The following is a 16,248-nucleotide window of genomic DNA, read 5'->3' as shown; positions in this document are numbered from 1 at the left end:
GACACATCTCTTATGGAAGCTGGCCACGTAAGAAACCCAGAAAGTTTGCAGCATAGCATTCTGAAGTGTCAGGTTCCGTAGGAAAGGGCTGATGTGGCCAGTAGTCCTAGAAACATGCTCATATAATGGGAGGAATCTACGTAGTAACTAGATTGCTTTTACTTCTGGGTTTTGTTGTGTTTTGTTGTTTTTTATTAAATCAAGAAGTTTATTTAAACAAAAAAACACTTGACTTGAAGGGAAAACGATCTAGGATTCATTTTTTTAGAGTAATTTATCCCTACTTAAAGACAGATTGCCCTACATGTAACAGCTACGTACAAAAAAGTTATAAAATTGTCCTTGGTTTTACAATGATAAATGAAAAACATTAAAATTCTCCAATCAAACAAGGTGAGCAAGAATTTTTATATTCTCTTTTTTGTTAACCAGTGAGAGCAAAATAACTTCCTGGAATCCTCCTATATAATAAAAGGCTAATATCCAAATAGTCGTCACGCCCTCACACGTAACGACTGATCAGCAGGAGGCTGCGTGCGCAACAGGCGCATGCAGGTGGGCAGGGCTGCATGCCCAACCGGTCACCAGGAGATGCATGGAGCACCTCTCAGTCCCTCCCCCTCGCCCCGGCTCCCACAGGCAGCGGTGGCTCGCTCCCGCCTCCCATGCAAGCAGCAAAGCTCCCTCCCTCGGGGCTGTGGCTCCTGCAGGCTCCCAAGGAAGCAGTGCAGCTCCCACCAGTTCCTGCTGGCTCCCGCAGAAGCGGTGGGCGGCCTACTGCATGCGATTTCGCAAGCTGGGCCACTAGTATAAAGATAAGAGCTGAATGAGCATGCCACTAATGTAGAAAGGGGGTGTTTTTCACAGAACCAGTATTTTTTCCCATCCCATCTCCATTTGATGTAGATAGAAACATACCATTGGCCATTTAGTTTTAAAAAATGCAGCCCTAATTGGTTTGGCTCAGTGGATAGAGCGTTGGCCAGCAGACTGAAAGGTCCCAGGTTCGATTCCGGTCAAGGGCATGTACCTTGGTTGCGGGTACATCGCCCGTAGGAGGTGTGCAGGAGGCAGCTGATCGATGTTTCTTTCTCATCGATGTTTCTAGCTCTCTGTCCCTCTCCTTTCCTCTCTGTAAAAAATCAATAAAATATATTACAAATTAAATTAAATTTAAAAAATGCAAATGCTTGTGCACATACATCAGTTACTTTATGTACAATAAAGGAATGGGGAACAGGAAAATGAAAGAATAGAGAAAACTATAGTAGTCAGATGTGTTGAAACCAAATTATAGTTTTCTAATTGAGAATGTCTTCTTGGTCTGGAGGAACAGAGTTCTGCCGTAAAGTAGCAGGTTCCCTTTTTAGTTTCCTGTCTGCTGCTGGGACACATCAGTTGTATCTTCATCCTCCATTTCCAACTGTGCAGGTGTGTCTGCTTCATTGATTGGCTGCCCCTCAAATGGGAATCTGATCTGCCTCATTGACAAACCCTGTCGATCACAATAGGCTTTCTTAGTTTACTAAGTGGTGTATGCCTCTTAATCTTAAGCTGCACCCCAGAACCATCCTGCCCCGCCACCTTCAAATTAATATGATCATTGTTCTCAGTCTTGACTCCTTCCTTGGGCTTTCAGTTGGCCATGGTGAGCACCAGAGTCTCCTCAGCTGCCGCTTCACAAAAGAGATACCAGGTCCGCACTAAACGAGCACACAGCAGCCCCAGGAGTGGCAGAAGAAGGAGCTGGGTTTTGTGGGGTTCTTTTGGTTTTTGTATATTGAACCATTTATTTTAATTATACAGTAGTTCATTAATATACCCTTATCAATTTTCAGATAATACAAAATAGATTTTTTTTTATAAACCAAGTCTCCTTTCCTTCTCTCCTCTCCTGTCTACTCCTCACCCTCCATACATGCCCAGCTATTCCATACCTCTACTCTTTCACAGCTAACCTTAAATGATAGATGAGCACTTAAGCTTCCAGATTTTTTTCCTGTGCATTTATATACATATGCATGCATTTATAGGGATTAAATATAAATGAGATGATATAATGTGTATTAGGCAGAATGCTTTTTTAAAGGTTTTTATTGATTTTAGAGAGAGAGGAAGGGAGAGGAGGAGATAGAAACATCTGCAAAAGGAACAATCCCTTTTGGGGATTGAACCCACAACCCAGGCATGTGCCCTGACTGGGAACTGAACCAGTGGACCTCTTGGTACATGGAATGATGCTCAAACAACTGAGCCATGCCAGCTGGGCTGGGCAGAATACTTTTGTACTTCTTGATGGTTTATTTCCCCCTTTGATTTCTCTAATTATCTAAGACAAGCTTTTTAAAATTTCAGTCTGTCTTCAGTAAGATAGGCTAACCAAGGGAAGAGGTTTTCCTGCTTTTATATCATACTAGAGGCCCGGTGCATGAAAATTCATGCACTAGAGGGGGTGGTCCCTCAGCCCGGCCTGCCCCCTCTCACAGTCCGGGAGCCCTCAGGGGCAGGTGGCAACCCAACAATCAGGGGAAGGCGACGCCCCATCACACCTCTGCTGCTGCCACTGCCGGCAGCGCAAGCCTCGGCCGGCCCTGGTTACCTGAGCCTCGGGCGGCCCTGGGCAGCTGGGCAGCCACCATCCGAGGCTTGCCTGCACCTCGAGCCGGCCCTGGGCGGCTGGGGGGCTGAGGGGACTGGGGGACTCCAGAGGCAGGTGCATGGAGCAGCCAGGCGCCTGCAGCCCCAGCAGGGCTGAGGGGACTGGGCGCCGCCATCTTGTGGCTGTGGGTGCTGCCATCTTTGAGGGTGTGGCAGTCAATTAGCATATTCCCTCCTTATTGGCTATGGGCCCTGCCATCTTTGCGATGGTGTGAGGGTCAATTATCATATTCCCTCTTTATTAGACAGGATTTGTATATGTTACAATGGGAAGAGGACCCTTTAGGGCCCAGTTTAGGGATGGGAGTGATAATCAATGTGAGGAACAAGAAGACTAAATTCCCTGAGTGGTAGCCAGGAAATCATGTGCCCCTCCCAAACTGGAAATGCTCTTTCTTGGGCTAATCTTTGGAAGCTCTCAAAGTGAATAGTCCAAGAGAACAAGGGGAAGCTGTGCTACCCTTTCTGACCGAGCCCCTGGAGTCACAGCCATCACTGTGCCATATTCTACTGGTCATGCAAATCAGTCCCAATTCAGTGAGTGCTGACACTGCACAAGGACATAAATACTAGTAGAAGATGAAGACCACTAGGACCCATGTTGGCAACTGACCACCACAAGAGCATCCAAAGTAGTGAATTTTGAATAATTGACACAATTTTTAAATTTGTTAGATTCTCTCATTACAAGTGGGCAAATCCCCAGGTTACCAACAACTATGTAACTTGGAAAGAACAGCCAGAAAAATCTCTTCTTTTGCTGCTACTTAAAGAATTTGTGGTTTCAGGCAACTGCCCAATTATATTCTGGTGTTAGCTGACCTTATTTGTGATCCACTGTATCCATCCTTCCCACTGCCCCTTTCTGGACTTCTATAAAGATGATCATTCATAACTCTCCCATACTCTGGTCAGCAAAGGAAGCTAATCCCCAAACTCACTTTTGATTTTAGATATCAGATTGCCTTTTATGAATCAGAATCTCTTAAACATTGTGTATTAAGCAAACCTGCCTTAAAGAATGATCAAAACCAAAATAATTTAGGGGGACATGTTAATTTCCCAGAATCCAATGAAACAATTATTAAGAATGGCATTTGTGCCATCAAATGCAATCAGGTCAAATACGCAGAAAATATAATGTTTTGAATATACAAGGGAAATTGAATCCTCATGAGTTGCATGTGTCATTTTATGGTGTAATATTTCTAGCAAAATAAATGCTTAAAGTCATTTCATAATTTTAGTTCTTGATATATTTTTAAAGCAACCTTCTCTTTAAAATAGTACTTTAGTTGGAGGCATTTTATTAATTCTATCCACAAGTAAATTAAAGTACATTTTATTGCTTTATTAAAATATTTGAAGTGTTTAAGATGGATAACACTTTATTCTAATTAGAATTTATAATTTTTTTCAATGTTAAAACTAATTTTTGTAAGCAGAATTTGCCTCCTTTATTATAAAGTTAAAAGTCCAAATGAAATGTACAAGAAGACATTTTATTAGTGATTTAAGACTGTATTAATCTTTAAAGTTTCTGAATAAAATTGATTTCTTAATAAAATTCAGGATAAATGCTATAGTCATTCATTAAAACACAAAGATAAATATTTTTCATGGGGAAAGATCTGAAATAAATTTTCTTATTTGTGAGCTGACTAGTTTTCAAGGTCATTTAGCTCTGTTTCTTCCATGCTACTAAGTTAAAATGAGGTAATATAATTTTAAAAATTTATTTCCTAGATCGCCTTAAAGATTAGAAAAACAAACCAAAGACTTGTTTTCCCCATTATTTATTTGCTTTCTTCTTGGGAGGTTTTTCTTATTGGCAAGCTAATCAGAGTGGGTGGCATTGTTTCAATTAAAGTAAATAATAGCCATAAAAACAATAATACTGGCCACTATAAGTACACTACTAGATACTTTCCGTTCATTAATCTTATGAGTTCCATATAATTAACTCCATCTTCATATTGAAGTTCATGTTGATGGTAAAAGACAAGCAACTTTTTTAAAGTTACACAGTAGACAGTGGAGTTTAAGATTGAATCCTTCTTCAGAGCCTGTGCTCTTAACCACTTTCTGAATACAGCCTTGTTTTAACTGTTCTTGTCCAAACATCAGGGATGAAAAGTATTGCTTTCTGCAACAACCTAGTCCCCCAGATTCTTAGGTCACTGCTGCCACTTTGCAACCCTAATCACCTCTGTTTGGTGTCCCCGTTCTGCCTAGCATAGCAGGCGCCACCCAAATGGTTGATGTTTCTGGCCATGTTCCCTATCTTCCTCTTTCCAGCCCCTCTCTTCTTCCCTGGTTATCAACATATTCCCTCTACCCCAGCCTGTGGCTCCTGCATTCTGTTCTTCTTGTCTGCCGCACCATATCTGAGTGTACTTTCCATATCTGCTGATGACAGACTGCTAAGCAAAAAGAGAGAAAAATTTAAGGCCAGGATAAGAAAGTCGATCAATATGGAAGATAAAAAGGTCACAGGAAGACCATAATTAAAATGTTAATTCCGGGCAGAAAAGGATGAGCTGCGAGTATTAAAATACTGTGAATCTACATGAGAGACTGTTAACTTCCCTAATGTAAAGAATAGAGGGAAATAAAAAAAGTTCCATGGTTAAAATTAATATTCAAGAGTCCATGAATACTAGTAGGTATAGTAATATAGTACAGGTATACCTGTATTTATGTTACATGTAGTCAGAGGCCTAAGTATCAACAACATGCTTTTGAAATTTAGCATCATCTTAAACAGTGCTGACTGAATGTGTACTTTCTTTTTACTTTTTCTCTTAGCCCTCATAATAACCTGTGGACAAAAAGGGGCCACATGCTAACCTGATTAGCTCAGGGAAGGCCCGCATGGCAGGCGGCCTTGCAAACTCAGAGACCTAAAGTAACCACAAAGGATGGCCTGAAATGAAAACTTTTTAACTAAAAGTTTATGGTGGGTACTCATGTCTAGGCTGGTATCTTCCCTGACAAACGTCAGTCTTTACCTAAACTGAGCCTGTGTACTGCCTTTTTGCATCAATAATAACATATCATTGGTATGTCAAAGTAATTTTTCTTTTTCCGGACTCCTCAAAGCACAGGCACCGCTCTGCGGAGACCACAAACCCCCTCATTCTCATTGAGTTCATTGTTGACTGTTAACTATCCTATGCCCACCTATGTAAAAGAAGTATGTGTTTATCATTTTACTTTTTATCCAATCTCAGAGTTTTCCCTGCTTTGCTTCCTAATCTATCACCAATGGATTTCATGTAACCCACTTACATCTCCTCTTTTGATTGTAATCCTATCTAATAAAAGACTAATATGCAAATTGACTGCACCTCCGCTACGCCCACAAGCCACGCCTGCAGCCAATCTAGAGCGAATATGCAAATAAACCGAACCACGATGGCTGAGGTCACAGAGAGCAGGAGGGAAGCTTGGGTTTCCCCAGCAATGGAGGAAGCCAAGCTTTCCACCTGCCCTTGCTGGCCTTGGCTGGGCTCGGAGCCGGGCTATCAGAGCCAGGTGATCAGAGCGAGCTGGGGGTCCCTCAAGCCTTGGCCAGAGGCTTGTGGCCTTAGCCAGGGGCGGAGCTGGGATAGGAGCCAGGCGGGGTCCCCTGTGGGTGATCGGAGCCAGCTTGGGGTCCCTGCTCAGGGCCCGAGCCTTGGCCAGAGGCTTGCTGCCTTGGCTAGGGATGGAGCCGGGCAATAGAGCTAGCTGGGGGTCCCTGCCCAGGGCCCGAGCCTCAGTCAGAGGCTTGCGGCCTTGGCCGGGGTGGAGCCAGGTGATCGGAGCCAGCTGGGGTCCCCTGCAGGTGATCAGAGCCAGCTTGGGGTCCCTCTCCAGGGCCCGAGCCTTGGCCAGAGGCTTGCCGCCTTGGACCGGGGTGGAGCTGGGCAATCGGAGCGAGCTGGGGGTCCCTCAAGCCTTGGCCAGAGGCTTGCGGCCTTGGCAGGGGGTCGAGCTGGGTGATCAAGCCAGCTGGGGTCCCCTGCGGGTAATCGGAGCCAGCTGGGGGTCCCTGCCCAGGGCTGGAGGCTTTAGGCCTTGGCAGGGTCGGAGCCGGAGATCAGAGGAGATAGGTGGGAACTACAGAGGAAACACCTTTTCTGACCTCTCATTGGCTAAGCTCCCTGTATACCACTGGTAATACTCTTAGTAACTTGGGTATAAGAATCCAAAAAGGTGATCTAGGGCTTTTCCACCACACTTCTGGAGAAAAAAACGAAGGTCTGCTGCTGAAAGGCTAAGAAATGTCATAACCTGCCCTAGGCGGTTTGGCTCAGTGGATAATGCCTAGGTTTGCCAACCACAGGGTCCAGGTTAGATTCTGATCAAGGGCTTGTACCTAAGTTTCAGGCTCCTCCCTGGCTGGGCCCAGTTCAGGGTTCATGCAGGAGGCAACCAATCAAAGTATTCCTCTCACTTTGATCTTTCTCTCTGTCTTTCCCTTTCTCTTCCACATTCTCTAAAAGTTAATGGAAACATATACTCAGGTGAGGAGAAAGAAAGAAAGAAAGAAAGAAAGAAAGAAAGAAAGAAAGAAAGAGAGAGAGAGAGAGAGAGAGAGAGAGAGAGAGAGAGAGAGAGAGAGAGAGAGAGAGAGAAAGAAAGAAAGAAAGAAAGAAAGAAAGAAAGAAAGAAAGAAAGAAAGAAAGAAAGAAAGAAAGAGAGGTCATATCCTATGAAACACACATCTTGAAAATGCCTAAAGAAAGTTGTAATTTTTTCATGGTGAAGGGACTGGAGTCCGTGTTGATGAAAACACCTTGGTGGCTGCGGTGACTTGCAGTGACTGCAGCAGCAGGGTGATGGAGCTGGTGCCTTTCTTTTAAAAAAAAAAATATATATATATATATATATATATATATATATATATATATATATATATATATATATATATATTTTATTGATTTTTACAGAGAGGAAGGGAGAGGGACAGAGAGTTAGAAACATCGATGAGAGAGAAACATCCATCAGCTGCCTCCTGCACACCCCCTACTGAGGATGTGCCTGCAACCAAGGTACATGCCCTTGACTGGAATCGAACCCGGGACCCTTCAGTCTGCAGACCGACGCTCTATCCACTGAACCACACCAGTCGGGCTGGAGCTGGTGCCTTTCCTTGATCAGCCCAGTTGTCTCCCACAAAGGGAGGCCAGACTGTCAGTAGGACATCCCCTGAGGGCTCCCAGTATGTGAGAGGGCACAGGCTGGGCTGAGGAGAACCCCCCACCCAGTGCACGAATTTCGTGCACCGGGCCCCTAGTGTATAAAATAAACTGCCATTCCCCGAAACATTATCTCAATCTGTTGAGATTTTGCTTCCTGGCAATTGTCAACAGTTTTGGCTCAAATAAACTCACAAAAATTCTTCACAGCTTTGAATGTTTCCTACATTGAAAAACCCAGTCAGGAAGGTATTATCATTGCTAGCTCCAGACTGTGCTCTTCACAGGCTGCTCACCTTCCTCCTGCTCCTTCTCACTGTGGCCTCCAGGGTGGATGTTTTCAGTCTTTAATATTTTTAATTTGCCATTAGCCCAAAGAGCCCTTCAATCATTAAGATAATACTTGTGCAGTTAGACCCCCCCTGCCTTGTACTCTCCTTAGGAATAGGTCAATACCTTTGACATGAGATTGAGGGTACGTGAAGGAGCCCAATCACAGCTCAACAAGCCTGAAAGAGGCTTATAGTCTGCTAGTAGAGAATTTCAGAGCACACTTACAACGTCTGTATTTTCATTTGATTACATGGGTAGAGAAAGAAATTAATATGTTAACAATGATTAATTCTTAACATATTGATTGTGACTGAGTCCAGAGGAGGTCCTTTTGTGATCGGTACAAACTAGAGAAGTAAGCTTCCACAGATGGAAGAGGCAAGGTTGGAGTCCCCAACCTCCAGCTTTTAGTCCCTTAGAACTGTCAGGAATGTTTATATTTACTCTAACCTAATCGTCCTACAGTTGGGGACACTGAGGCCTAAAAAATTAAGAGACTTGGCTTGTGTTAATACAACTAAACAGTTGGAATTTTTTTAAATATATTTTATTGATTTTTTTACAGAGAGGAAGATAGAGGGATAGAGAGCTAGAAACATCGATGAGAGAGAAACATCGATCAGCTGCCTCTTTGCACACCCCCTACTGGGGATGTGCCCGCAACCAAGTTACATGCCCTTGACCAGAATCGAACCTGGGACCCTTCAGTCCGCAGGCCAACGCTCTATCCACTGAGCCAAACCGGTTTCCGCAACAGTTGGAATTTGAATCCAAATTTTTCTTATTTTTATAAGCTCCCTTTTTGAGGTCACTGAGACAAGAGCTGTAGAAGAGGAAGGTCTTTGGAAATGTTGATGCCCTTGAGCCTAGTGGAAGGAGCTCAGCAACAGCAAACTCCCTTTAATTGAAGAGATAGCTACCCACCCCCCACCCCCCACTCCGCCCCACAAGAGAGGGAGGGACTGAGTGAGATGGTGGAAGGCAGAAAGCCAGGTATAGAATCACAGAAACAGGTTTGGATCTGGTGAGCAGGGCAGAGTAAGGAAATCAGGGAGCTTGGGCAAATCATAGGAAAGAGCTAAAATTGGTTAGCCAAACTGTGGACTCAAATGGAGACTTGACAATTTTGTCTATAGCTAACCATACCCATATGTTCAAAATTATTTTGGTTTTCAGTTTTTCCTTTGAATGTCCTGTATATTTTTATAAGGTGATTTACATTTACTATAAGCCAATTTTGGCATTTTTCCAACACATATGATGGAAAACTTAATTATTTTTATGTTATTCTATTGACATTTTCAGTCTTTAATTTGCCATTAGCCCAAAGAGCCCTTCAATCATTAAGGTAATACTTGTACAGTTAGGCAGGAAATAGTTAATGGTACTAGAGCAAAGGCCCTATATCCTGCCTCTCAAGCCCTAAAGTACTAAACTTCCAAATGACAGCATGCTGAGACCAGCAAGCGACAGATTTGTATTAAAGATGCACTTTTGGTGACCAGACCAACTGGGTAGCACTGATTCTTTTTGAGGGCAAAGGTTCAAATGGCAATTGTAGGTTTTTCTGTAAATGGTCTAGGTACCTTCAAAGCAGATTAATGACTAATTCATGTAGTGTATATGACTGGCTTTGGGAAACCCTCTTCCCACAAAATTATCTTAGCTGGGCCCTAACTGGTTTGGCTCAGTGGATAGAGGTCGGCCTATGGACTCAGGAGCCCCGGGTTCGGTTGCAGTCAAAGGTGTGTGCCTTGGTTGCGGGCACAGCCCCAGTGGGGGGTGTGCAGGAGGCAGCTGATTGATGTTTCTCTCTCATCAGTGTTTCTGGCTCTCTGTCCCTCTCCCTGCCTCTCTGTAAAAAATCAATAAAATATGTTTTAAATATATATATATATCTTAGCTGGGATCCTGTTTTCCAGTAGCAGGTTTTTGGGGTGAGATAAGTGAATGGGTTAAAGAAAAAAAAAATAAGATAAGAAAGCAAGAGTCTTTTGTGTACTGGAGGTATGCTAGCTATGTCTGTTTTTGTGGGAAAATATTTCAAAGATCTGATTTAAGAAAAAAAGAGAAGACAATCTCGGTAAATTTACATAAATTTACCAGGGCCTAAGGCCATTTAGTATTCTAGGTAACACTTCTTAAAAATTTTTTTATAACTTACAAAGTTAACATCAGTCTGAAATGATAGTATTAAGAAGTTAGCATATGAAAAATATTCTTAAATATTCTTGATGAGCTATAAAGAAGTAAAATTTTCTTTAAAAATATCCTTATAGCCCGGCCAGTGTGCCTCAGAGGTTGAGCGTCAACCTATGAACCAGGAGGTCACGGTTCTATTCCTGGTCAGGGCACATGCCTGTGGTGCAGGCTCAACCCTCTCTTGCATGGGAAACATGCAAGAGACAGCTGATAGATGATTCTCTCTCATCATTGATGTTTCTATCTCTCTCTCCCTCTCCCTTCCTCTCTCTGAAATGAATAAAAACATATTTAAAAATAATTAAAATAAAAATATCCTTACAGTATATATGAGCAGTGTTATTTCTTATGTGCTATACAAATAGTTGAAGGTTAATTATCAGTGTAACTAAATAGTAATGCTGCCAGTCTCCTTCAGACAAACAAAAAACAATAAATAATAAATATCCTCACAGATAACAAATGAGCTTTGAAATGTTATAAGGAAAATGGCCTCCCTTCATCAAATATATCAAAGCCTCCAAGGATTAGCACAAGAAAGAGAATTTCCCGATTAGGAGGAGCAACTGATTTACATGCTACAGCTCTTAGTCTTCCCTTAGGAACCTCACTTTATCACTTTCATTCCCATATTGAGCCATAAAGGGTTCGCCTCCCATTTAACATTCTTGTTTCCTCCCCACTCTGATTTCATCAGTTGTGGAGCTCTCTAGCTTTTCCTTCTGTTCTGGTACACTTTCATTCCTACTCAGCACCCCTCTAGTTCAACCTTGATGGAAGCCAACCCTATTCTCTGACAACCAGGCACTGTCTGGTTCTGCCCCAGCAGTCATGCTCATACCATGTGACTTTGTTCTCTTTGGCTATCACTGACTGATTGAACCAGCAAGGTACACCTTGTATAAACTGGGCCTATCATAGTTGATCTCTCAGGAATTTGGAATTGGGACCAATAGGCTATTTACAGCCTCTTAAAGTGTCTGGAGCCTAGCATATGTGTGTTGGTAGTTGTAGGGGAGCCATATGCAAACTGAGAGCAGGGAAAGCCCTTCAGCTTGTGCCTCAGCCCCAGGGAGGAGCAAACAACAGAGCAAGAGAGAAGTGTCTGGGTTCCTGGTAGCTTGTGGATCCCATCCATTCCAAACCTTTATAGGACCTGACACTTACACAATGCGAGGGCCCTCTATTTAAAAAATAGATAATTATTTATACAAAATTAGGTGTGAATATGCATATTTATTTAGAATGGTAAATAAATCACAAAATTACAGATTTTTAAAAGCTGATCATTACTTCAAATATTATATAACCCAGAAAAATAAAATATATTATACTTTTTTGTTAATCAGCTCTCTGACATACCTCTAAAATAATTTTCCTACATTCATTGTCTACATATTATCACATTATTTCTTTTTTTATCTTTATTGTTGAAAGTATTACAGATGTCACCTTTTTTCCCTATTGACCCTCTCAACTCCACCCCCTCCTCCCCTTAGGCCTTCACCACACTATTGCCCATGTCCATGAGCTATGCATATAATTATATAAGTTCTTTGGTTTATCTCTCTTCATCTCCCCACCCGCACATTGAGGTATGTCAGTCTCTTCCATGGTAACATGCTTCGGGTCTTATTTTGTTGGTCAATTCATTTTTGCTCATTAGATTTCATAAATAAGTGAGATCATGTGATATGTGTCTTTCTCAGATTGGCCTATTTCACTTAGCATAGTAGTCTCTAGGTCTATCCATGCTGTCCCAAAGGGTAAAAAGATCCCTCTTTTTGACACCTACAGTATTCCTTTGTGTAAACGTCCCACAGCTTTTGTATCTATTCACTAGAGGCCCGATGCACGAAATTTGTGCATGGGTAGTGTCCGTAGGCCTAGCCGGTGATCAGGGCCAATCTGTGGGGCGAGGGGGGGCGCCCACTGGCACCTGCCTTGGCTGGCCTGATGCCCCTGCTTGCCGGCCCCACCCCCCACTGGCACCCGCCTTGGCTGGCCTGGGGCCTGCAGGCTGGGGAAAGCTCCTGCATTGAGCATATGCCCCCTGGTGGTCAGTGCACGTCATAGCAACTGGTCGTACTGCCGTTCAGTCTATTTGCATATTAGGCTTTTATTATATAAGATATGGGCACGTGGGCTGTTTCCAAATCTTTGCTATTGTTAATAATGTTGCTGCCCTAGCTGTTTGGCTCAGTGGATAGAGCGTCAGCCTGCGAACCTAAGAGCCCCAGGTTTAATTCCAGTCAAGGGCACATATCTCGGTCGCAGGTTCCTCCCCGTGCAGGGGGCAACCAATTGATGTGTTTCTCTCACATAGATATTTCTCTCTGTCTTTCCCTCTCTCTTCACTCTCTCAAAAAAAAAAAAAAATCAATGGAAAAATATCCTCGAGTGAGGATTAAAAAAAAACAACAATGCTGCTATGAACATTGTGGTGCATATAATCTTTCCGATTGGTGTTTTAGGGTTTTAAGGATATATTCCCAGAAGTAGGATTGCTGGGTCAAATGGCAGTTCCATTTTTAATATTTTGAGGAAACTCTATTCTGTTTTCCATAGTGGCTGCACCAGTCTGCATTTCCATCAGCAGTGCACAAGGGTTCCCTTTTCTCCACATCCTCACCAGCACTTGTTGTTTGTTGATTTTTTGATGATAGCCATTCTGCAGGTGTGAGGTGATATCTCATTGTGGTTTTAATTTGCATTTCTCTGATGACTAGTGACTTTGAGCATTTTTTCATGTCTCTTGGCCATTTGTATGTCCTCTTTGGAGAAGTGTCTATTCAGGTCCTCTGCTCATTTTTTAATTGGATTGTTTGTCTTCCTTTTGTTGAGTTGTGTAAGTACTTTATATATTTTGGAGATTAACCCCTTATCAGATGTTTCATTCCAAATATGTTCTCTCATACATTGGGTTCCCTTTTCATTTTGATGGCGGTTTCTTTTGCTGTGCAGAAGCTTTTTATTTTGATGTAGTCCCATTTGTTTATTTTTTCCTTTGTTTCTCTTGTATCAGCAAAAATTCTGCTACATAAGATGTCTGAGATTTTATTGTGTATCTTTTCTTCTTGGATTTTTATGGTTTCATGGCTTACATTTAAGTCTTTAATCCACTTGGAGTTTATTCTCGTGTATGGTGTAAGTTGATGGTCTAGTTTCCTCTTTTTCCTCCCTTACAAAGGCCTGTGTAAAATGGCCCACCGCCTATCTCTCCAGGCTTACTTTCCACCACTTTTCTCAATAGAGTCCTGGCTCTAGCTACAACTGGCTCCTCCCTGAGCTTTCCCACCATGTCCCTCAGCTTAATGAAATGCCCACACTCTGAGAGTCACAGGAACCGAGCAGGACAGTTCATCCCCCATAACCCATTCCCTCCAAAGCATGTGCCAGCTGAGTAGCATGAGCAGAGGACCTGCCTTATCCATTTAAGTTCTCTCAGGTTCTCAGTACATATGGCTGAATTCATGTAGATTAAGTGTACATAGAATGGGGTTTTATAGTAGAGGAAGTACATTTAAGAATAGTTAAGATACAGACTCAGGCATTAGGCTAGGTGTGTTTGATTCCTGGCTCCATCACTTAATAAATGTGTAACCATGGCCAAGTTATTTAATCACTTACTTTCTCTACATCTCAGTTTACGTCTGCAAAAAGGAATGCTAATAAGGCCTAATTAATAAGCTTATTGTAAGGATTAATATAGTTAATCTGTAAAATAATATTACATACCTCCTAGGCTTTCAATGAAAATTAAATGATCTAATATATATAAAGCACTTAGACTAGGTCTGACATGTAATAGTACTCAGTAAATATTAGCTATAGTCTCACTTTCTTCATATGCTTGTAAAGGACTAAATGAGAGACACTTAGAACGGTGCCTATAAAATAGAGTAAGTACTATTGTGTCCACCCTAGTACTTGGGGACAAGGGCAGGACTACACAACTTTGTATCCTTGCAGTGACTCAAATAGTGCTGGTACATATGAGTCACTCAAAATATAATTGTAGCCCTAGTTGGTTTGGCTCAATGGATAAAGCATTGGCCTGGGGACTGGAGGGTCCCGGATTCGATTCCAGTCAAGGGCACATGCTCGGGTTATGGACTCAATCCACAGAAGGGGGTGTGCAGGAGGCAGCCAATCAATGATTCTCTCTCATCATTGATGTTTCTATCTCCCTCTCCCTTCCTCTCTGAAATCAGTAGACATTTTTTTAAAATTGTAAAATCAAGTGTTTCTCCCCAAAACATTGAATTACATTGATTTTAATTTTTACAAGTTCATAAAGTTCAATAAAAGAAATGTAAATTCATGAATACTTGAATAACTTTCCTATCCTCTTAAGCTGTCTTTACCATCTTCTGCAAAATTCTTCATTGCAAGAACTCCCCCAGGTGGTGCTGAATAACTTCCTGAATAAAGAGTTATTCAAGTACCAGAGTTAGACGGTAAGTTATTTGGGGATTAATGTTGACTTTGGTTGGCTTCCCTGACTTTTACTAGGGACATTTTCATTATAGTAACTGGTCTTTAAAACTAGTAATTCATGATCTGTGATTTGAAGACACCTTGGAAATGATGCCAGGACACCCAGAAATGTATAATCCTAGATTTGTGACTGACCACAAAACTTTTTGTATCTTAGGTCTTCTATCTTTTAAATAAATAACAACAACTGAACTCCAATATCTGGTGACAAGTAATGACACAATTCTTAGGATGTTAATATGACTACAGCCTATTAGTTAAAAGATTCCATGGTCAGAGATGACATTTTTCCCCATGCATATACTTATTTAGGAAGGTTTTCCTGTTTCATAGCTCACATTTTCCGAATGGACCACACAAAGAGATAGAAAATGGGAGACTCTCAGCACTACCCAACAACCTTTCTGATCAGTGGGATGATCACTTAACCCAGGTAGATGTCAAGTACTTCTCTTGGTTATTCTCCTAGCAACTGGTGTGATCATTTCGCTTAGGAATGAGACCCAACTTTGTTGGGAAAATGCCATGATTAGCCTACTTGGAAGCTGGGACCTATGTGTGAAGAACTGTCCAGCCCAGAGTAAACAGAGGAATGTGTTGAATGCACTGGAGAGACAGAGGGTGGAGGTGCAGCCGCTGGGATGACAGAAAGCTGGCTGTGCCCTGTGAGATGCTTCCATCCAGCAACCCCACGAATCCTTGGCAAAAACATTAATCTCACAAAGTGCTTGGTAGCCATGGAATTCCAATGGAAAGCAGTACAGACATCTTGTGCATCCATCTAATGTCCATCTTGGCCTAAGGCAGAAACACAGGGCATCCTGAGGAAACTAACTTCGAGGAATTATCAGAAATCTCAAAGCAAAAAAAGAAATCTCAAAGCAGAATCTGGGCTCTCATAGTCCCTAAAATAAATAGGTGCTGGCACCAAGTTTTCCTAAATCTCTGAAGGGTGGGGAGGTCCCAATTCTGTCTGGTTTAACTACTAGTAGTATTAGGATGAAGGCAGCTTGTCAAAATTATGAACATTTAAATGAATGGGGGAAAATGAAGAAATAAACTTAAAAAAATAAACTATCAACTTCATTTCAAGATTTTAGAAAAATGTATATGAAAATAGACATGGGTATTCCTGGTTATAAAAATTACATTAAAAAGAAATAAACATTTTTAAACAGTAGAACATTTTGCCTTCAAAACCAGGCAGACCACTTTCACTCTCAGAATAGAAAGAAATTATAAGGAGGAAACGTCCTTGCTATGTTAACTATTTTGAGCAAAATGTGGGGAAGTACTTTAAAACAGAGATTGCTTTACTGTATTGTAGCCCCTACCCACAGCCTATGTAAAGGCCCTCAAACAGAAATAT

Source organism: Cnephaeus nilssonii (assembly GCF_951640355.1).
Source record: "Cnephaeus nilssonii genome assembly, chromosome: 5".
NCBI lineage: Eukaryota > Metazoa > Chordata > Mammalia > Chiroptera > Vespertilionidae > Cnephaeus > Cnephaeus nilssonii.
This window is presented reverse-complemented; position numbering follows the sequence as displayed.